The sequence below is a fragment of the Cyprinodon variegatus genome, unplaced genomic scaffold, assembly GCF_000732505.1.
Source record: "Cyprinodon variegatus isolate N-32 unplaced genomic scaffold, C_variegatus-1.0 Scaffold80, whole genome shotgun sequence".
NCBI classification, from domain to species: Eukaryota; Metazoa; Chordata; class Actinopteri; order Cyprinodontiformes; family Cyprinodontidae; genus Cyprinodon; species Cyprinodon variegatus.
Window position 1 is genome coordinate 37,165 of NW_015150533.1, and position 7,245 is coordinate 44,409.

The 7,245-nt window shown below is 36.0% G+C and overlaps 1 protein-coding gene across 1 annotated transcript in view; it reads left to right on the forward strand.

Moving 5' to 3' along the window:
* The first annotated feature begins 529 nt into the window (after positions 1-529).
* Positions 530-7,245, forward strand: part of LOC107083665 (receptor-type tyrosine-protein phosphatase S-like) — a 272,199-nt gene continuing 265,483 nt past the window's right edge. Inside the window, exon 1 of the mRNA XM_015373047.1 lies at positions 530-695. The gene's annotated coding sequence lies outside the window, so the exon portion shown is untranslated. The remainder of the gene's footprint in view (positions 696-7,245) is intronic.

Consider the following 7,245-nt stretch of genomic DNA (forward strand, 5'->3'; position numbering starts at 1 on the left):
AGTTTTGAGCACTGTAAAAAAAAAAAAACTCTACCAAAGCAACCATGGTTTAAAATCTGGATTTAACAAACAGTTTCTACTGCTTACTAAACATGGTGCCAGCCGCGTTAAGATGTTATGCATTATATCTGTTTTTAATTTTAAAAGATTTATATCACTATTATTAAACTGATCCAGCCGATTTTCCTTCAACAGACAAATGCGGCAAATTAACAGAAACACAAAAAGAAATGAATTAACTCAGATTTCCTCACATAAAAGGGGACAATAAGAAGATGGGAAGGAAGGATAGAAAGAACCATCAGTTAAGGGGTGGCTGTAGAGGGAGGGCCGGACGCATGACATCATTCTCCCAGCTTCTCTGTACGGACAGAGCTCTGGTCTCTCCAAGTGCGCACGGAGGCTGCCGCTGAGGGAGCGAGTCCTCCTGCCGAACCCAGGCGCGTTCTGACCAACCTGCGCTCTTAGGGTGGATTTTCTTGAAAAAAAAAAAAAAAAAAAAAAAAAAGAGAAAAAAAAAAAAAAAACCTCCCTACACCCCGCAGAGGAACCCACGTACCGCTCCATCACTGGACCTGCTGCAGGAACGCAGACGTTTAAAATCCCGGGGATTATTACTTGTTTTAAATATGAAGATGTAAAGGGTATAAAAGCTTAGAAGACAGAAGCAGGAACTTCAAAGCTCCTAAAAAGAGGTAGGCTCGCTGTCCGATTATATTTATACCGCAACTTATTTAAGGATCTAAGCTGCATGGAATAGAAATAACAAGAACATAGATTTTATGCATGGTGATTTTTAGCACTTTAGTATTTATTGTGCGATTTTACTAAAGTAGTCTAAAGATTATAAGTGAATATTGGTGCAATCACGATGAAAGAGGCTCAAAGGACTGTAAAACAGAAAGCTCGGTGCGCTGCTGTGGAGCTTGGCAGCGGAGTCAGTGGGAGATCCGCTCTGCCGCGGCTGTAGCTGCTACTTTTGGAGCTGTCGGAGTGTGCCATCTGCTTGGAAAAATACAAAAACAGTCCTCAGCAAATGATCTCACGAATTTTTTCTTTTCTAAATATAATCAGTGAGATAAATACAGCGCCAAAACAAGAAAAAAATATGCTTTTGTACATTGAGGTGCGTTTTTTTTATATATATATTTGAAACGTATTTTATTGTTTTGATTGTTCCTATCTATGGCGAGGGAAAACGCACATTTCTGAATTTGGGTATATTGCTGTGGCGGGTATTAATGCATGTTGCTTATGGATGAGAATGCTCTTCATCCTGCAAGTGCATTTCAGAGGATGTCTTATTGACTAAGTCGATCGTTTGGCGGTTTGCATAGAATCTAATTCACAGGCTGCCCGCAGAACAAGAGGCACACAGTGCTGCTTGATATGATCCTAAATGTCAGATTTAGGGTGTTTTCCTTCTCGCTCTTTCAATTTGATCGCACGAGTTCCGATCCGTTGTTTGTTGGGATGGTGTTACCAACAGGCCGTTACATTTCAGACTTTTTGGGAAGTGCTTTAAGTCTATACTAATGATACTTTAACAAAACCATTTGTTATGGAAAAGTCCTTGAACGTTCAACAACCCTCTCCGAGGTGCAGTCCGCACAGCTGTGACACGGACTTTTTTGAAGTTTAATCCATGGAAGTCAAACGGAAATGATTTCCGTCCCTGTGCATATAGAAAGTGAACCTAATTATGATGCAATTATTATATAATGTCAATATTTTGCATCACTGTGAATGCATTTTGCTTCCATGTAATATTGTTTTGATTATGCCATTCATATTCAAACGACTACTTCCAGCATATTTGGTACTTTCAATGACTTTTTAAATTACTGTTACATCCCCCTCATATATATATATATATATATATATATATATATATATATATATATATATATATATATATATATATATATATATATATATATGGATGGACTTTTACAGGAAAAAAAGAAACAAAATGTAATAGTAGTGCCATCTTTTTCTGTCTCCTGGCTGAGTTGCAATGAGCGCATAGCGGGTCTGCAAAGATCATAAAAGCCATAGGAGAGAACAATATCTCGCCTGCGCCCAAGTTGTTAAAAAAGAAAATGGCTTTATTCATTTTTCTCTGTACCAGTGCTAACTTAGTTATAGCTGTTTTATGGTGCCTGGAAATGGCTTGCAGGCTTGCACTTTCTATGTAATGTAATCAAATTTATGATGTTGCTGTGTATTACAATTCCCTGTTATGCTCTGTCACATGAGAAATTTGGAGTGACTTCACCTCCCCCCCAATAAACTCTCTCTTAAAACACATTAACACATGCATCCAAAAAAAAATCTGCTCAAAAGCCCTGAACAGAATGTTCTAAGAAACATTGCAGCATAGATGCTAACCAAATGTTTGAATGGAGGAAAACACACCCATCACCTGCACCATCTCAGGAAATAGCACACAATCCTTTTCAAATTATATTTTGATTTTCTCAAAACAGCCAATAAGGTGCTATTAGAGATTTGCCTTCTTTTTTATGTTTCATACTCTTCTTTTTCAATAATAAAAATAGTTTGGCCCTAGAGCAAGACATTAAAACATTTGCTCAGCGATCACACAAGTGATGTAATCCTCACATTAGTGTATCTGCTTCCACACAAGACTAAAACAATAATTTAAATTTGGCAGTGGCTGGTTTCTGTAATATTAGAAGTTCTAATGCTTTTTTATAGAATTTACAGTTATAAGTATGGCTTTCTGGTATAACCATGATGGTTTTGATGTGTGTTTCAGTACTCTCATGTTAAGATGTGGTAACACCCACTGGCGACATGAGATACTCAGTCGCTGTCCGATCAAACAAGCCCAGGGAAGGGCAGCCATTACTGGAGTGCTTTCTTCGTATTTACTGGGCTGTACATGATTTTTATGATGCATCTCTGCATGCAGCATTTGTTCAGAGAGCAATCAGATCCCCATATGTGGCAAGCAGACAGACCACAGACTTAAAATGAAGTGCACAGTGCTGGTTGTATAAATTTAAAAATACCTGGAAACACTGACTGTTCTCGTATGAATTATCACAAAGGTAAACACCTCTATTAATAAACTCCAAAAATTAAGGACATGTTGAATTACAATGTCCGAAACCAAGTCATCACGTTTCATTAGTTTTTGTTCTTTTTTTCTCTCGCTCTTCTTACAGGTTTACTGTTTCCCTTCAAGATTTCTTGGATTTCAAATTATTTCAAGCTTTATCTAAATCTGTTTTAGACAAGAAATTAAAACTAGCAACAAGTTAGACAGGTGGTTGTTTTATTTCTTTGTTAGCCCTGTATTTCCTCCTCTCCCTGTCTCACTGATGCAACATGCACAGAAATGAGCCATGTTTGTGAAATCACTACTTTTTTTTTCAAATATTAAGGATGAGTCCATTATCTAATGGTTGAGCTCAAACATGTATTCATGGGCTTGATTTGAATTACACCTCCAAACAACCATGCCTCCTGTAAACCATGGAAAATCAAGGACATTTTCTCAGATGGGTAACAGGGGAAAATACTGGAGGAGTTCAAACAGGTACTCACTCTCTGTAATGTTAACAGAAGGATGATGTTATCCATCACAGAAGGTTGCTGCATCCTCACTAACTACATGCAAAATTCGTTATAATTTAATATAATTATAATTAAATATAAGCTTGACTTGGCGTACTCTTTCTTAGTTGGTGCTTGTGCCCCCCTGAGCAACTACCCATATCAAATCTTTCATTACTTCTCAAATCATGAAACCTCAGCAAACTCACCTGCAAGTTCATGTGTAGAGAATATCAAATATTAAAACAGTGCAGGTCACCTTTTAACTAGGCAGATTTTTCCACAAGTAAGCATATTTCTGCATGAAGTATAAAGAACATCAATCAAGCAACATTTTCTGAATATTTGAAATGGGTGATTGGATAGTGTGTTTAAGGATCCTTTTGTTTACTTCTGTATAAACATACTTCAATCACATCTTACTTGTCAACAGTTTTGGGCACACGGGAGCAGATAACTGACATTAATGGTGACCGATGTGTCCTTTTTCACACACACACACATGAATACATCCGTATCACATTTACAGGATGAGCCATAAGTCATATTCTGCTGTCTCATTACCGGCCACCGAGCCTAAGTGTTTAGGCCATGTCATTAATGCAGTCAAAATGGAATAGATGGGAATGGCTGGCAGAGCTGTTTAAGGGAACCCAACACAGAAATGAGATAGAGGGAAAGGAAAAGATTTAATCATAAGCACACTTTATGGAGAATTTTGCCAGTATGCATTGCAGCAGTCCAATTACTAGTAGAGTGCTTGTTAGTTAGTGCCTCCAGATAAACATTAAGCTGTTTTTTTTTTCTTTTTTTTCTTTTTTTTTTTCTGTTATCTATTCCATCTGCCCGTGGCTGAATTTGAAATTCTAAGCAGCAAAATGTGTGTTTCATAAAACAATCTAGCATCAATCTCCTCTAACCCATGTTCAGAGAAACCAAAGTAATGGAGGTTCCCATGTGGAAAGTCAAATAGAAAAACTCTCGTTTCAATCTAAATCTCTACACCAGCCGAAACCGCACCTGATTACATTTTTGCAAAGGTAATTATCTGAAGACAAGCAGAAAAGCAATTGTATGATACCATATTTTGTTTTGCACTTCCCTTTACATCCAAACTGTATCACTGTGAAGTTTATCTTGTCACAAAGAAAATGCTTCTGGAATCTTTTTGCAAATGACTGAAGCTTTGAGTTAAAGCAGAATACACAATCTAGACACCAGTTTGTCATGTCAGATCTCTCTAATATAAGCTTGTCAGTGAAAGCTTTGACTGTAGGAATGGGGGTGAAACGCACTGAAGGGTCTGTCCTGGTTTGAGGCCACCCTTTAGGTTGAATCTTTAATGGCTTTGATATGTCAATTTTTTTTTGAGTACATGAAAGAAGGAGAGAGGCTATATTATCATGAAATAATCCAACACTTTTTCCTCAGTTCCAAAAGAATGAAAAGACATGTTTGCAAGGAGCTGTCTAGTATCCATCCAGTGTGTTAAGAGGAGTTTCCTAACACCTTTCTCTCTTCTTACAACATTTGTTCATGTTACAGTATTTTTTCTCAGACTGTAGGTCAAAGAGGCAGATGATATCGACCTTTATTTTCTCTTATTATTGTTTATTGATAAAAAAAATAGACAAGCAAGAAAATATATGTATATATATATATATATATATATATATATATATACACATTTTTTTTCTTTTTTTATTCTTTGTACAATTTTATTTGAACAGATATTGGTTTGAAGCATTAGCTCCCACCTTTATTTTAAATGTCTTTGTGATCTTTAAAATAAATAAAAAAAAAGCTGTCCCCAGTCGTTCTTGCTTAATTTGAAAAAAAAGCAGGAAGTCTTTTTTTGCACTGCATTATTTAAAAAAAAAAGAGTGTTTTTTTTCTCCTTTTTTTTCACAGACTTTTTTGTTTTTCGTCAAAGCTTAGTTTTGAATGAGAGAAAATTATAACCGACAGTCATTGAGCACCTGCAGTTACTTTGAGATGATTCATGTTTCACGTTAATATGAAATCAAGTGGAGGTTTATGACTCAGTATTTATATTATTTTTTTGTTAGGCTTTTTTCTGCATTAGCTTACTGTACAAACATCATCTTAAATTTCATTTTATTTTAACAAAAGGGGGGAAAGTCATGTTATATACCTATAAATAAAACATCAAAAACCCTTTGATCATGATGAAACAACATTATATACACCAACTGTCTGTCCTGATTGTGTTGAAAGGTTTTTGTTTTTTTAGCCTTAATAGAATTCTAGCACCATGAGCAGACATAACACACGTCTACCTGGCGGCAGTACAGCGGAAATATCAGAAAGCCAGATGGTGACAATTGACTGAGCAACTTAATCAAGCCGTCCTGCTATGCTTCATGATAAAGCAGCAACTCGGCATGGTCAAAGACCAACTATTATTGATTAAATAAAGCAACCTACAACAAATCTAAGTTTTAGTGAATGCTTCCTAGAGCCACAAAGGCAGAACATCAAGAAAAAAGACAATTCCTGTTATATAACCCAAACAGGGACACAACATCAAGGTAAGAAGTATTTCTAATAAATGAAAAAGTCATAGTCTAAAAAATGTTTTCATTGGAATAAACCAGATTGAAATGCAATAAAATGCAATTTCCCCAGTTCTTCCATTGTTAATGAGCCCTGAACTGAATCTGATCTTGAGTAGATTCTGGACACTTTTCTGTTGAAAGACTCAGGATTTGTATTACCAAGGTAATATGAATCGTGAGTAATTCATCAGTGTGCTTTCCCATTGTCCTCAAAGCCCTGGTAGAATTAGCCTGAGAGAAACCACACTAGACATTTAGTTCAACAGGTTGCGGAAATGAGAAACCGATTGTTTTCCCTTTACTCACAATAGCAACCATCTTTATGTGAATAATGTGACATTTATTTTTTTTATCAACCTGCATCTGCTAAAGTTGTATTAAACTGCCTGATTCATTTAAATGAAATAAAAAAAACTGATTAACACAGTTATTTTACTTATTATAATAATAACGAGGTAAAGCTCTGCAACACAAACATAAAACGCTTTAGTCAAAAGTCAAAAATGTATAAAGATAAAATGCTGCATCATGAAGTTACAATATAAGGACTTCAAAACAGATATCCAGAAGCCAACAGGCAGCTTGTGATCTCTCCTCTTGTTGGTATGGAACCATGAAAAGCATAAAAACAAGACATTTATATGTATATAAAGGGGTTGCATTCCACCAAATTAGTTTTACATGAACAACCAGTCTAAGGAGAATGAATGCTTTTTTGTTTCTACAAGAATCATACATTTTCAGCCAAAAGTGAAATTGCTCAGTCAGATCAGATCACTCAAAAAGAAAATTAAAAGCACAATCATAATTTTGATGAATTGACTGCATAGATGAAATTTTGAGCTACACCTTCTCATTTAAGACAACTTCAAATAACTATTTGCGTAAAAACAATTCACAGGGAATGACTGGCTGACTGACCAACATGATGTCTGTAGTTGGCCAGAGACCCTGCTCCGCATCAGGGCTTAACCTCTTACACCCTGAGGGGGTATAAATAAATTTCTGCCTGACAAAAACACACAAAAGTAAATCACTTATAGCCTCACAGCTATTAGATTTAAGAAGAAACTTTTGGTAC